At 34.5% G+C, this 15,182-nt stretch overlaps 1 pseudogene; it reads right to left on the reverse strand.

The window, feature by feature from the left end:
- Positions 1 to 220: 220 nt before the first annotated feature.
- On the reverse strand, positions 221 to 12,837 carry LOC107148701 (annotated as a pseudogene).
- Positions 12,838 to 15,182: the final 2,345 nt, after the last annotated feature.

Below are 15,182 nucleotides of genomic sequence, written 5' to 3' on the forward strand. Positions count from 1 at the left end.
TATACAAGCAATTCAGTAAGATTGTGGAAAAGCCAACAAAAATATAAATTAGGAAAATGCAGTGTTCCAATCTAAAAAATATCTATATTTCCATGTCATTATTTTACAGAATATTATTAATTAAAGTTGTTTAATGTACAAATGTTTGCCATTTTTAATGTCCTTTATTGTAAAGATAATTCTCTTGTCTGATGACAAATAGCAGCCCCACAGCCAGGGATTACTCTGGACCTCCACGTTGGATAAATCCAATTTCTTCTTGAGACACAAGTTTCCTTCGGTATGTCTAAGGCAGGTTTTTATTATTTCTATAGTGTCTGCTAGACTGTGAGGCATTAACAAATCTGGTGGTTTACTTCCCTTCGAATTCTGTGAAATTGCAGACCAGTGAGAAATAGTCCTGTTGATCTGAAGGCTGTGGGCACGTGGGGCTTGGGACTGTCTCTTCTGTCAGGAACCTTGGGAATGGAGTTTATGGCTTGACTACCTGAATGACCAGCTGGCAGATGCCATCCTGCTGCCACCAGGATCTCTGAGAAGATGCAAAGGTTTCTTTTGTCAATCACAAATGTCCTTGTTTAAGCTTCAGGCTTAAACTATTGTTCATTTGTCAGATTATGTTGATATTGATTAAAAAGTATGGAATACATTTCATTCATAAGAGCTTTTATTAATAGAAATGACAAGAGATTTTATTATTGAGCTATCAATACATGTTCTCTGAGCCCTCTTCTTTCTCTTTTGGCTATGTGACTTGAATAGACACTCATGGAACGTGGAGTTAATGATTCTTACCTTGTAGTGCTTTGAGGGGTGGAGAGAGAGGGCTACTTGGGAGAAAGTGCCTTGCAAAACATTCATGAGCCAGAGATCTTCCTCCCCGCACCCTCCCACCCCCCAGCATGAGCACGAGATAATGATTTCACTTCATTCTGCTACATGTTCATATTGTATTTCTAAATACTCTGGACAACATTTCCTTTCTATAAATGAGAAACAACATGAAAAAAAAAATCTAGAAATCATAAGGACTCTTTGAATCTCCTGGTTCATCTCTCTCTCTGAACACAGGACTCCTCTTTAGGAAACATAGACAGGTCTCATCAAGCCTCTCTTTCAGCAATGCATCCAGCGTCTTGGATCTTTTTATTTAGAAAGTGTTTTCCTCTAATTACCTAAACTTTTCTCATTGATGATTGGATTAAAATGTGAAGGAGATTAGATTATTGTGCTATGACTATTGCTCTCTTAGTTCCTTCTTATTTACTGATGCCCCATGAAGCCCATTTACATGAATTTTCAGGCAACGGTTTCTTATTAATTCATATTAAGTATGTAAAGATTATGATTATAGAGTGATGTACGGCTACTGTTGTTTTAGGGAATTTTCTCTAAAGCTAGTGCTAGACTGTAGGAATTTGGGGATCTAATTAATGGTTTGCTTGCTGTTATTTTACTGTATTAGTTTCACATTTTAACATTTAAAACTAAAAGAAAGAGAAAGGATGGTGGAGCAAGAGAGCCAATAGAAAATACACACTTTACTGTCCAGGACATGACATACCCTCAGTGACGTGTAATATAGGAGGGAGCTAAGCTGAATCAAGCAAGTGCTGCTTCAGGTCCCTTAGGCTGTGAGGCCCCTCTATGCAAATTGATTTTCAATTTAAGGCTTGTAGGAATTGCCAAAGTGAATCGTTAATAACCAAATAGGACTAAATGGAGAGGATAGCTAGAACACCTCTAGCTATTTGTTTTATCGACCCACCCCCGAATCTATTTCTGGTTCTTATATTACCACTTGCTTAGAAATGTTAGTTCATAAGGGGCTGGGGTTGTAGAGTGCTCACTTAGTATGTGCAAAGCCCTGGGTTCAATCTTTAGCACCACATAAAAATAAATAAGTAAAATAAAGGTAATGTGTCCAACTACAACTGAAATTAAAAAAAAATAAAAAATGTTAGTTCATAAAAGGAGAAATTCTTCTACCAGGGGACACAATAATGGTATCACTGAACTTGATGTTGAGACTGCCACCTGGTTACTAAGGGATCCTTGTGCCACTGAAACAGCATGAAAATAGTCGTATTGTGGTTGGGATGATCAATCCTGATTATCAAAGGGAAACTGTCCTGACCAGCAATGAAAATGTCTGGAACTCGTGCTTCTCAGATTCCCATATTCTGTGGTACAACAGTCCAGACAGAACTGTTGGTGATATAAATCCTTCAGGGACAAAGATATGGACTTTCACATCAGACAAAGAATCAGGACTAAATGAAGAAGTCAAGGACACTAAAGAGAATTTAGAATAGTAATAAAAATATATAATATTAATATCAATTACAGCCATGTGAACTGTTGCACAAACAAGGACTATAGAAGTCACATGTATTTTCCACTTGCTTTGATATGAATATATTTGTGTATATTAATCAGTCTTCTCCTCTGCTCAATTCCCATATAATATAATGTAATGTATATTAATAATATAAACTCTGTATCTTAGTACAAAGCTACATGGTATCAAAAGAGGAGAAGAAGGGCTCTAGAAAACAAGTAAGTATCACTTAGAGATGCATAAAATGTTGTGGGGCTTTGTGTTTCATCCCTTGTGGATGTCCTCATACCTTTAATTTAGTAAAAGATGTTTGACATACATTAGATACATGTTTAAAAATAAAAAGTAGATAAAGTGATATTTACGGGTGTTGAATTGACCCAACCAGCTAAGACTGGTGATATATTTCTCAGAATTTTCCTGTATGGTTCTTTCATAGAGTTTGCTAGTGGGGAGAATCACTGGAAGATTTGGAAATTGGAAATAAAGCAAAAGCCATTGTTCTTGGGAGGACATGTGGTCAGACATGAAGGCTATGTTGTCTTCCCACAAGCCCCACTTCACGGCTGTGACTGCCAGACATGGTTGCATCATAGATCTCTCCATAAGTTCATTCTTACCAGTCATGGAAGCCAGATGTGAAGACTTCTTATCCTTCTCAGTGACTCTGCCTTGCTCATCCCCTCAAGTGCTACAGGATGAAGTCACAAGTAATTACCGCCCTGATGTTCTGGCTGCAGCCTTTCAGAGTTTTGTTCCTCAGTTTTTTGGCAAATTCACAATTTCATTAATTCATGCGATAGTTTACCATTTTATTCCCAGCACACATAATGTTCTATTATCCTAAATTAACCTGGTCAGTGGTAGAGAGTGATCACATGATTGTTATTTCCTCATTTTATTTCTTCTATTCTAATTGCTATAAATCTTGGAGCCTAATATGTTCTTATATCATTATCCTTAACCATTTATTGATGTGATATTTGTTTTTTTCACAAAGGCAGACATATGCAGGTTTAGGTTGCCAGAATATTGACCTAGGAATATTTTGAAACTGATTTGTTAAAATGATGTTAACATTTAATTCTTCTGACTCAAAACGAGTTACAATTTCCTTGTGTTCAGAAATGGGAATGGGTCACATACCAATATTTTATGCTATAGACTTAGCTTCTAGGTAAGGTGGTAATCCTGCAATGGGGACACCAAACCATCTAGATAAATATTGAAGAGGATCAACTGAGTATTTGATTCCACAGCTTAGAAAATATTGGTGTTTTTAATATTTTAGAGCCTTTACATTTCACAGGTAAAATGCAAAAGTGATTTGCTAAACTTTTATTTTTTTGTTCAGATGTTTTATGGTGGTCTTATAGTAGAATAGGAAAAGTCTACAATATTATTTTTTAAATTCCAATGCTATGGCAAAAGTAATCTAATTCAATTGTTTTAAGTATTGGGTTCCAGAACTAAATGCTAATTCCATAATTCTGGTAATTTCATAAAATGTTCTTTTTGTATTTCTAGACTCATATCAAATCACTTTGGTTTAATGCTAATTTCATGGATTCCTATGGCAAAAGAATGACTAGTTGAAATGTAATTAAATGTGAATTACTTTCCATTGCAGTTTTGCAAGCTAAAGAACATTTAGGCATATGAGATGGTAACAAGACATAAACAAACATGTTCTCAAACACAAAACCTTCCCTAAATCAACCAAAAAAGTACTAACTTTGCTAAATATGTCTACTGTATCAGTTGTGATGATTTCATTTTTGAATGACTACATATTGAACGAAAATGGAATTAAACAATAAAGAAATTTAGCGTTTTATAAAACATCAATTATAAAATTTCTAAAAATAAAGTCATGTTAATTCTTTAGACTAATTAAGACAGTGTGTGAGCAGAGTCTCCCTGGCACACCATTTAAACTACTTTGGAGAAATAACTTGATTATGAATTAATCTATTTGAAGTATCTCTGAAATTTTAAAAACAAAATCTCAAAACATTCTGCAAATACCTATGTATTATGGAATTCAGCAAACATGTCTATTCAATAAAAATTGATTTTTACACAAAAATATTTCTTTCAATCATTCTGCATATCCTAGTCAAAAGAAATTTATTATATGTCAAAATTAAATTCATAGAATCTCAAAATTTAAGTAAATCTTTATGTTCATCTACTGCATGAATTATGTGTATGTTTTTGGAGAATAAAATATAATAAATTATGTTTCAAATAAACAACATCAAGCATTACTTAATTTTTGTTCTTGGCAATAAAGTGCTTAAGAATCTTGCTGCAAGCTCATATTAGTATTACCAATTCTTATCATAATCCCAAAACATAAAAAATGTCAGTTAGCACAGTATGTAAATAGTGGAATACCATATAAGCCAATTCCACTCATAAATATAAAGTATCATTATTTCTAAAGTGTTCTAAGGGAATCATAATCCTAAAATTTTGTTGGCAATAACAGTCTTCCAAGTGCTAAATTGCCACAGAAATTTGCTGACTTGTAAATCTGGTCCTGATGATGCACTAATATCTGTAGTTATTAAAGCCCTACTGAATCACTAGTAAATGTCAGGGCAAGTCTAAGGGAGATAGTTATAGCAATAAATACCTACATTAAGAAAAATCTTAGTCTAACTTTGCATCTCAAGGCACAAGAAAAAGGAACAAACTAAACCATAAGATTTAGCAAGAAGAAAAAAATAATGAACACAGAAGCAGAAATAAATAAAATAGAAAATAGAAAAAAATGATAGAAAAAAATCAGTGAAATTAAGAGTTAGCTTTTAAAAGATAAATAAAACTGATAAGCCCTTAGCTAGATAGAGAAAAAGAGAGAAGACTCAAATAAATAAAATCAAAAATGAAAGAGGAGACATTACAATATACAAAAATATAATGCATTTTACTGTGAAAAATTGTACACCAAAAAAACTGCATAACCTAGAAGAGATGGGTAAGTTCCTAGACATATGGAGTCTATAATGACTGAATCTTAAGAAATCAGAAAATCTGAACAGACTAATAACAAAGAGGGAGTTTAAATGAGGAATCAAAATCTCCCAACCAAAAAAAAAAAAGCCTATGATATGATGACTCTGGTGAGTTGTGTCAGACATTTAAAGAAGAATCAACACCAATCATCCTCATACTCTTCCCTCCCCCCAAAAAAATGAAGAATGGGGAGCACTTTTGAATTCATTTTTATAGAATTACCCTGATACCAAAGCAGGACCAAGGCATTACAAGAAAAGAATGCTTTAAGCTAATATTCTTGACAAACACAGATACAACAATCCTCAACAAAAATCAAACCAGCACATTAAAAGCATCATACATAATGACCAAGTGAGATTTATCCCTGAAATGCAAGGATGGTTCAACAAGTGCAATTCAATGAATGTGATATGTGGACAGAAAAAAATATAAAAACTAAGTGATCATCTCAAAAAAATATAGAAAAGTATTTGACAGAATTCATCACCCTTGCATGATAAAAGCTTTCAACCAATTAGGTATAGAAAGAATTTATCTCATATAGCAAAGGTCACATATATAAAGCCTACAGTTTTCTTACACCATGCCCAATGAGGGAAAAAAAATGGTTTTCTCTCAACTAGGAATAAAGTAATGATGTCCACCCTTGCCAATTTCTATTCATCATAGCAAATCTATTCAAGCCAGAGCAGGTAAGCAAGACAAAGAAACAGAAGGCATCAGAATTGGAGAGGAAGAAGTACAACAACCCCTGCTGGCATATAATATGAACTTATATGTAGAAATCCCTAAATTCCACCCAAAACTGTTAGAACATATTGAGTAAACTTGCAGGATACAAAATCAACATAGAAAAATTAATTGCATTTCCAAACATTAACAATGAACTATTCAAATAGGAAATTTGAATAGTTATATTCAAATATAACCCCATTTGGAATAATATAAAACAAAACAAAACACTTATGAATAAACTTAACTAAGAAGGTCAAAGACTTTTATACTGAATACTATATTGATAAAAAAAGATGATATCTATCAATGGATGAACAGATGAAGAGAATGTGGTATAGTCATACAATGGAGTATAATTCAGACTTAATAAAAAGAAATTCTTCTGCATGTGATGACATGAATGAACATGGAGGACATTATTCTAAGGGAAATTAGCTAGCCACAGGACAAAATAAAAAAAAAGCCTATGATATGATGACTCTGGTAAGTTATGTCAGACATTTAAAGAAGAATCAACACCAATCGTCCTCATACTCTTCCCTCCCCAAAAAAATGAAGAAGGGGGAACACTTTTAAATTCATTTTTATGGAATTACCCTGATACCAAAGCAAGACCAAGGCATTACAAGAAAATGTAATGTATGACTCTGTCTAATCATGAACTAAAATTGATTTCTATGCTTTTCTGAGTTTGTTAGGATGAACAATTTTAGATACTTTTTAAAGGTCTACTTTAAAAAGTATCTAAAGTTGTCAAACTTAAAGAAGCAGAGGTAAAATGTTGGTTTCCAGGGACTAGAAGAAGGGGGGAATGATGTTCAATGTAACCACTGAACAATTTGCTATGTAAGATGGAGAAATTCTAGATATCTTCTGAACCACATTGTGCCTATAATTAAAAATGTTTTTTCCAAATCTTTAAAAATGTGTTCGAGGGTAGATCTCATGTTATGCATTCTTTCCACAAGAGGGAAGGAAAATAGAGTGAAGAATGAACTGGATAGAAGGGAAAATAAAAAAACCTGAGATAGGCAGAATGATTGGGAAGTTGTATGCTCATCTACTTTAGCTCGGTACCACTCAGAAACATGGGCTTGAAACTTTGGCCAACCAAAAACTATCTGTTATTACTTTTCATAAAGATCAGTACAGAAATTGAGAATAGGCATTTAGATACTTTTATAGCAATTAAAATGATTTTATGTCTGTTGAAGCAAATAATAAAAGAGTAATATGACTGCACATATGGTGCGACACTAGATCGTGTACACAGAGAAATGAAAAGTTGTGCTGCAACTGTATACAATGAAAAAATAAATAAAAGAGTGAGATATATTTTGTTTATAAATGATTCTAAATTCTCTAATCATTTAATTCAATCATTTGTATGCATCATAATTAATTTAAAATTTCATGTAGCTGGAAAATTACTTTGTTTACATTTTTTGTTACTGTAAATAATTCTTTGATGAAAATCCATGCATATTGAGAGCATAACATTGCTATAGATTCATTTCTTAGATGAAGCTTTATGAAGTCAAATAGTTTGAACATTTTAAAGATATTTGATGTGTATTTCCTAGTTGTCTTTACTCAAATTCCCAGATACGAGTATCTTTAATCTCCAGTATTATAGGATTGTGTTGTGGGGCTCATTCTCAGCCTCTTGATCATTTTTCCAAGCTCAGCCTCTGGTCTGTTTCAGATAGGATCTAAAGGCACTCTAGATTGATACCCTGAGGCTAGCTTCTGGTCACAGACTCTATCTGTTTCTGCATCTTCCTCAGTTTTGAGTCCTTCTTTTAGAAATCTGTTCTACATCATATTCTTTGTTTCAGAGTGTTGTTTTATTTACCTCTGATGGACCCTACAACTCTATATATCCACTTGACAAAAGAGTAGAGTCCAGCTTTTGGATTCCAAACTAAGAGTTTAGAGTATATTACTGATGACTTGCCAGAAGTGAACAGTTTTAAGAGTGACCACCAGGACGTTCTTCTAACTTGTTATACAAATAGGCATGTATTTAGAGTAGACCAGGCATCACTTATAATTATGCCAGGACAATAGGCAGAATAAGAGAGGCCTGCCCCAGGTAATCCAGGATTCAGATCACCCTAGCCATGCCAACTCCTGGATTCCCCATCTCCGCTGCCCAACAGCAGAGATGTTTTTGGCAAAATCTCCATGACTGACTGGCTGCCAGCATTCCTGGTTGCACTCAAGAGTACTTAAGGTGATAAAATATCACCTTAAATTCTCTGGTGTATATTCCTTATTGTAAAAAAGTTGTTAGCTGAGCAAAATGAAATGTAATAATATTTATGAAGGAATACTTGCAGAACAGGCAGCTTTTCTGTTCCTCTATGATATTTTAAATTAGGCCTTCTGTCAAACCAGATGTTAGAGTTCTGAATTCCTGGAACAAAAGTTCCTTGCCCCTGGGTATAATTTCCTTTTAGGATATGTTAGGGCACATTTTCAGGAGCAGCTGTCTGGAATTTGTCCCTTTATCAGTTGTTGACTATTGTAAGGATGGCATTGTTTCCCCTCCCTGTTTCACCTTCATGAGACAATGGGAGAAATTCCTCTCTGTCTTGGTTTAGGTAGAGGAAGCCTTGTGATGTTCTGTGTTTCTGTCTTTGGATGCTAGGCAGTACAGAGTCAAAATTTAACTCGTTGCTAGCAAACGTTCATCTCACCTGGCTTTATTCTTCTTTCACCTTCATTCTGCTTACCCAAATCCCCACATCTAATTCACAGTTTTGTAATAATAGTTGTAGTTTTTGTTATTGTTTTGCTGTTAATTACCTCAAATCCCTCTATGGAAGGAAATCTAATTTGTGTGTATAAGTAATTTAGTAATTGACCAGAAAGTGACAGCTTCATGGAGATATTGTAATGCCAGATTTGGTGGAAAGCCTGTTATTTGTTTATGACCAACTCACGTTATTGTTGAAAGCATCTCTTTATGTTTGGTCAGTGACATTGTGCTCTTTCATGCTTTATTTCAAACCTCTTCTCTTCTACACATTCCCTGCCAGGAGTGGCTAAACCGTTGCAAGTGACACCCTTAACACAAAACTAGTCTTTTAAACCCTAGTCTTTCCTATAGGGTTTAAAAAAAGGGAACTCCAGACCCCCTCCTTCTCTGTCATCCCTTCTGCTCCGTGTTTCTTCCAGGAGGCTGCTCTGTATTGGAAGAAGCATCTGCAATCACTGGGCCCTTTACTTTCTGTTGACTTCCTAATCCACTGACACTAGCCTCCCCAAAGCCTGATTTCTTAATGTTACCTACAGTGGATATTTCTTCAATCCCTGACTCACTTGGCTCTCAATTCTTCTTTCTTAGAATATGAGTATCTATGGTAACTGTGACTCTATGTGCTTCTGGAGTTTTTCTCACTCTTTCTTTCTGGCCATTTATTCTCAACTGCTTCTTCATGTTCCTCTCACTCCATCTTTCCCTTCAATGTTAGCATTTCACAGGTTTTTTTTTCTTCTCCTTCCTACACATCCTGCACAGTCTTGTCCACCTTCTAAATAGTATCTCTCGTCTAGTAACTTACCTGATCTCAGTTGCCTATTAGATATGGATGTTCTGATACATGGCAGGTACCTCAAGCTCAGCTTGCTCCTTCTTCCTTGTATCTGTTCCTCACTGTTTTCTTTTTTTTAAAAAATATTTATTTATTTATTTTTCGGTGGACACAACATCTTTGTTTGTATGTGGTGCTGAGGATCGAACCCGGGCCGCACGCATGCCAGGCGAGCGCGTTACCACTTGAGCCACATCCCCAGCCCCCCTCACTGTTTTCTTACCTTTGAGAATGGGACCAGATTCCTTCTTGTCAACTCTCAAAACCCGAGGGAGGGTCCTTGACTTCTCTCTTTCCCTACCCAAAAGTCAACAAGTCCTGGTAATCTATTTCCTAAACATATCTCAGATCACCAGCAGGGTCCTCTGACCTACCAAGGTACAAAATTCTCTTGCTTTCCTTAATGTCTCCTGTGCTTGGCACAATGCCAGGGACATAAGTGATCAAAAATATTTCTTGGATGAATAAATTAATTTTGGAAATCTAAGAAATATTGAAAGGTAATAGAAGTGGAACATTGATGTTTTTAAAATTCTTCATGTTATTAGTACACATTTTGCTTTCATAAGTCAAATGAGCCCAATATTTTTCACAATAAATTGTTTTCTGGAGCATCTATATCAGAAACATACACTGAGAAATGTACTTTTAATAACTTCCAGGAGGCTGTTTCTCCATAACTTTTTGAGAAAATGATAAAGAGTGAGTAATTGAGTCGGAGCCTGCGGCTGAGATTTAACCTTCATAAACATTTAACAACAACAAAAACAACAAAAAGACACCCAAGTAAAGTAGCAGTATATAAATGGAAGGTTTTATAATGAAATTCCATGTATTATTTGCTATCAGGGAAGCAAGAACCAGATTTCTGAGTATCTTTGAAACCTACTTATAAAATTCATGGTGAGAGAAGCTCTTTAATATATTGCAATTATAATAGTAAGTCCAGCTTTAATTCAGTGATAAAATTATAATTATTCAACATATGTGAGCTCATAATGAGGCAGCAAAGAATGTGGGTAATTGGGTAGCTCTTTTGAAAATTGAATCCTGATAATTTCTTTATCTGGTAATTAGTAACTGTATGCTTCAGTTTCCCAAGGCATGACTTTTATAAATTTTGCTGAAGGCCTTGCAAAGCAGGGGTCATACCTGATATTTGTTCTTCTGGACATTGAACACCATAAGCCTTTAAGGAGTGAAAAAAAGTAAAAGATTACTTATGAGGGGGCCATGCATAGAAGACAGAAATTATTTCTTGAGATTGTAGTCTCTATAAAAATCTGTGTAAGTTTTACCTGGCTGGCATGAGAATCTTAGAGGTTGTATTTTGCCTTTGCCACTCTGGAAAGGTATCATTATGTTAAGATCTATTATCAGGAATGGTGGGCTGTGTAGGGAGGTGAATTAGTGTCTCTTTAGTTTGGATGCTGCCATAGTTTGGATCTTAAATGTCCCCCAAAGGCTTGGTTAAAGGTTTGGTCCTGGAGGTGGTAGAATCTAACAAGGGGAGCCTAGTTGGGAAATGTTGAGTCATTGAGGGTTTGCTTTTGAAGGAGTTCCGGACCCCCACCTCTTTCTCTATTTCATTTTCATGTCCTAGCCATGAGGTAAGTGGTTTTGCTCCACCCCATTCTCTTGATGTGTTGCCTCACCAAGAAAGACCTAAAAGTTTTGAGTTCCCCTGATCATGGACTGCAATATCCAAAATAATGAGCCAAAATAACCCTTTTTGCTTTATAAGCTGACCATTTCTGGTCTTTATCACGGTGACTCAAGGCTGACTAACACAGATGTTGTTGAGAGATTGAAGTTTAGAAACTGATCACCCCCTTGAATGACCTCTGGAGCCAGAACAAAAGGAGACATGTCAGCTGAGGTCATCACATTTAGCATCTTTAATAAAACATGCTATTGCTATTGACTGTTTGGATTTTGATGTTGACTTGGAAGTGTACGGAATGAACTCATTAACTTTAGACTTAGACTGTTTAGACACTGGGTGGGCAGGTTTCCAGGACTCCACTGGACGTTTGCATATTTTGTTTGCTGGAGATTCCTTTGACCTTGGTGAAATCCAAAAGAAAGGAAATAGCATTCAAAGAGGCAGAGCTTAAAATTAAAACCACATGAAATAGAACTCTTTGTGGAATTAAACAGGGAACACTGGGTAGGAATGTGGTGGTGTTTGCCTTTGCACAATTTAACCTGATTGCTCAGAGGAACTTCTGATGTTAGATTGTCCACGTGCAATAGGCACAATGAAAATGAGGTCAGGACTTGGGCAATGAAATTTCTTCTCTATTTTTCCAAAATACAAACATTTTTGATCACATGTCCATATCTGAAGTGTCCTGTGAATTTCCTAATGGCAGTTCAGCTCACATGTGTCTTTTATTTTGTCCACTTCAAGACATCAAATTAAAAGGCCATTGGTTTATATGATCCTCTCATATTGTATAAGGAAAGTTTGCATAATAAAAAGCATTTATTTACAATTTCGATATGGAGGATTTGCTGTAGGTGCTCCTATCTGCTAGCAGATGGTACTTTGTATCCAAATTATTTATATTGTAAACTAAGCTTTATTGTCTACATAATAACAACAAAGGCATTTAAAAAGGAAAACAAATCACTTACCTATGTAAAAATTAACTTGCAGAAAATAGATTTTAAAAATAAATTCAAAATCAATATTCTGCCCCTCTACAGGTGAAATCTGAATTGCTGTGCACTCCCCAAATTTAAACACAATTCATTATGTAACTATTTTTTAAAAATTTTAGCACAAGTATCTTATTACCTCTTCTGTTAATATCTCTACCTTGAGATTTTTTGATCAAAGAATAATTTTCATAATAAATCCAATAATCTCGACACATTGCTCATTATAAATGTATATTACTAAACAAATGAGCCACTGGATTCTTACTAAAGGAGAAGACAGTTCTGCCTATAAAAATAAATACTAGTTCTTTCATCTTTGCCTCCTTCTCCAGTCCAGAATGATGAGAACATTTTAAATCTGTGTTTCACATGCCCTTTGCTCATCCAGGTTGCAATATCAATTGCTCTTTCCCTGTGTTCTTTTGGGAGAAACTCTAGTCGTCCTTCATAGGCTGGTACAAACGTCATCTCCCCCAGAAAGACTCTTTATGAGAGGAGTCAACTTTCCTACCCTGTGTGCTCCCCTTGCCATGGGCCACAGGTCCTGGTGGTACCCGTGACAATGATACATTGACTGCTGTGGTTTTTAATGCAGGTGGGCATCACACATCACCATGCCTGTGGCCCACTGTGTGGTATCATACCTGTCACAGACTAATGTTTATTGACTTAGATAATGTTGCATAATATAGGTTGATGGTCTTTGGATATGTTTCAAATAAAAGTACCATTATTTTCTTTCTAACTCAAGAAAATAAAAATTTTATTTGAAAGAAATAAATATTTATTATCTTCATGTTGCAAGTGATAGGATCCAGGCATAAAAGCTTGTGCTTTATTTTGTTTCTCTTGCTGTAGTAACTTTGAGAATAGATTAAAAGAATAAAAGTCTAAATATCAACAACATTTATTTTAAAATGCCTATTTAATTTGCCTAAAATGTCTATATTGTCTCCAATTCTGGTTAAGAATGATCTCTTATTACATGGCTCTAGATACATTACTTCTCAAAATAAATCTAACAGTCAACACTGAAATATCTGTTACTTATAGCAAGATGTAATTATGGATTTTAAGATAAACTTTATAAAAGTTTGTGAAGGCTTTAAAGTCTTGTGAAGTCTGTCCTTATTCTTGCTTTTTGATGCAAAGGATGATGATGCAAAACAGGAAGAAAATTTTGAAAAGTTTAAAAATCTCATAATAACAAAGCTAATACAAAAATTTTTGTTTGAATCCATGACTTTCCTTTCCATGTGCATATATATTTTATATATGTGATTATTTAAAAACTATCATTTTGCATTGTTTTATTATTTTTTATTAACTTATTTTAACTGACAAAAATAATTATATATATTTATTTGAGTACAGGTGATCATTTGATCTATGTATGTATAAGTTACAGAGAGATTTAATCAAGCTAATTAAATACATCATCTCACCAATTTATTATTTTTGGTGATGACAATATTAAAAATCTATTTTTGAAATATACACCATGCAGCATAACAGGTCACTAAAACTTATTACTCTAGTCTAACAGAAGCTTTGTACCTCGTGATCAATATCTCCCCGATCCCCAGTCCTCTTCCTTCCCCCACTCCCCAACCTCTGGTAACCACTATTATGTTCTGTTTCAGTGAGACTGACTACTTTTGACTCCACATGTAAGTGAGATAATACAGTAGTTGTCTTTCTGTGCCTGGTTTATTTCACTTACCCTAATGTCTTCCAGTTCCATCCATGTTGTCACAAATGACAGAATTTCCTTCTTTTTAAAGACTCCCTAGCATTTTATTGCATATATATGTGCCACATTTTTTAATCCAGTCATCCGTTGATGGACACTTAGGCTGCTTCCATGAACTGGGTATTTTTAAAATATTTTGCCAATATGCCATTATATATATTTGAATTTATTTTTATATTATTTAAACTTAAATATCTATTATCTATCCAAAATACAAAATAAATCTTCTATCCTTTTAAATATGATATAAAATATTCTGTATGTTCTTCCAATAATTTTGTTCAATTTTCCTGGAGAATTGAGACAAAATTCACAATGTTTTTGTCAGAGAAAAGGGCTGTTGGTCTAGTGACATGGGGGATAGTAGGTCAAGAGCTAGCGACTAAGAAAGTTTTTTTTTTTTTAAGCAATCAATGGACTATTTTATTTCCCTTAAATCTTATTTATTAAATGCTAATTAGGTTTCAGGAGTTGATATCTCATGGTAGTCATAAAAATGAACATGATAGACATAATCATCAACCATCAGATCTTATATTTCAGTGGAAGAAACAAAAATCAGTTAAGCAGACAAATAAATAAAATACTTCAAAATGTTGTAATGCTCCAAGAAGTGAAATTTTTTGGAAAAAGCATCTCACATGAAAAGTCCAATTGGTCTGGCGTGGTAGTGCATACCTGTAATCCCAGCTATGTGGGAAGCTGAAGCAAGAGGATCACAATCTGGAGGCCAGTATAAGCTACTTAGCTTGGAATCCATGCTTGGAATTTTGAACATTTAAAGTCTGGGTAGATTTGGAGAACCTGGCAAAGGAGATTTGACAACAGGTGAAATGTTAGCTATATCCGTAGTATCTTATTTCTAAAAAATGTTGAGCAAAAATTGGAAAATGGATTGTTACATCTGGATGATAGGTTAATAAATGTTTATTTTATTATATTTCTTAGCTTTCAACATGTGTGTTTAAAATATTTTAATACATTTTAAATTAAATTGTGGAAAGATTTCCAAAAGACTTTCAAATAGCATTAGATAATACTTACCTTGCAAATTTATTAA

The sequence above is a fragment of the Marmota marmota genome, unplaced genomic scaffold, assembly GCF_001458135.2.
Source record: "Marmota marmota marmota unplaced genomic scaffold, marMar, whole genome shotgun sequence".
NCBI lineage: Eukaryota > Metazoa > Chordata > Mammalia > Rodentia > Sciuridae > Marmota > Marmota marmota.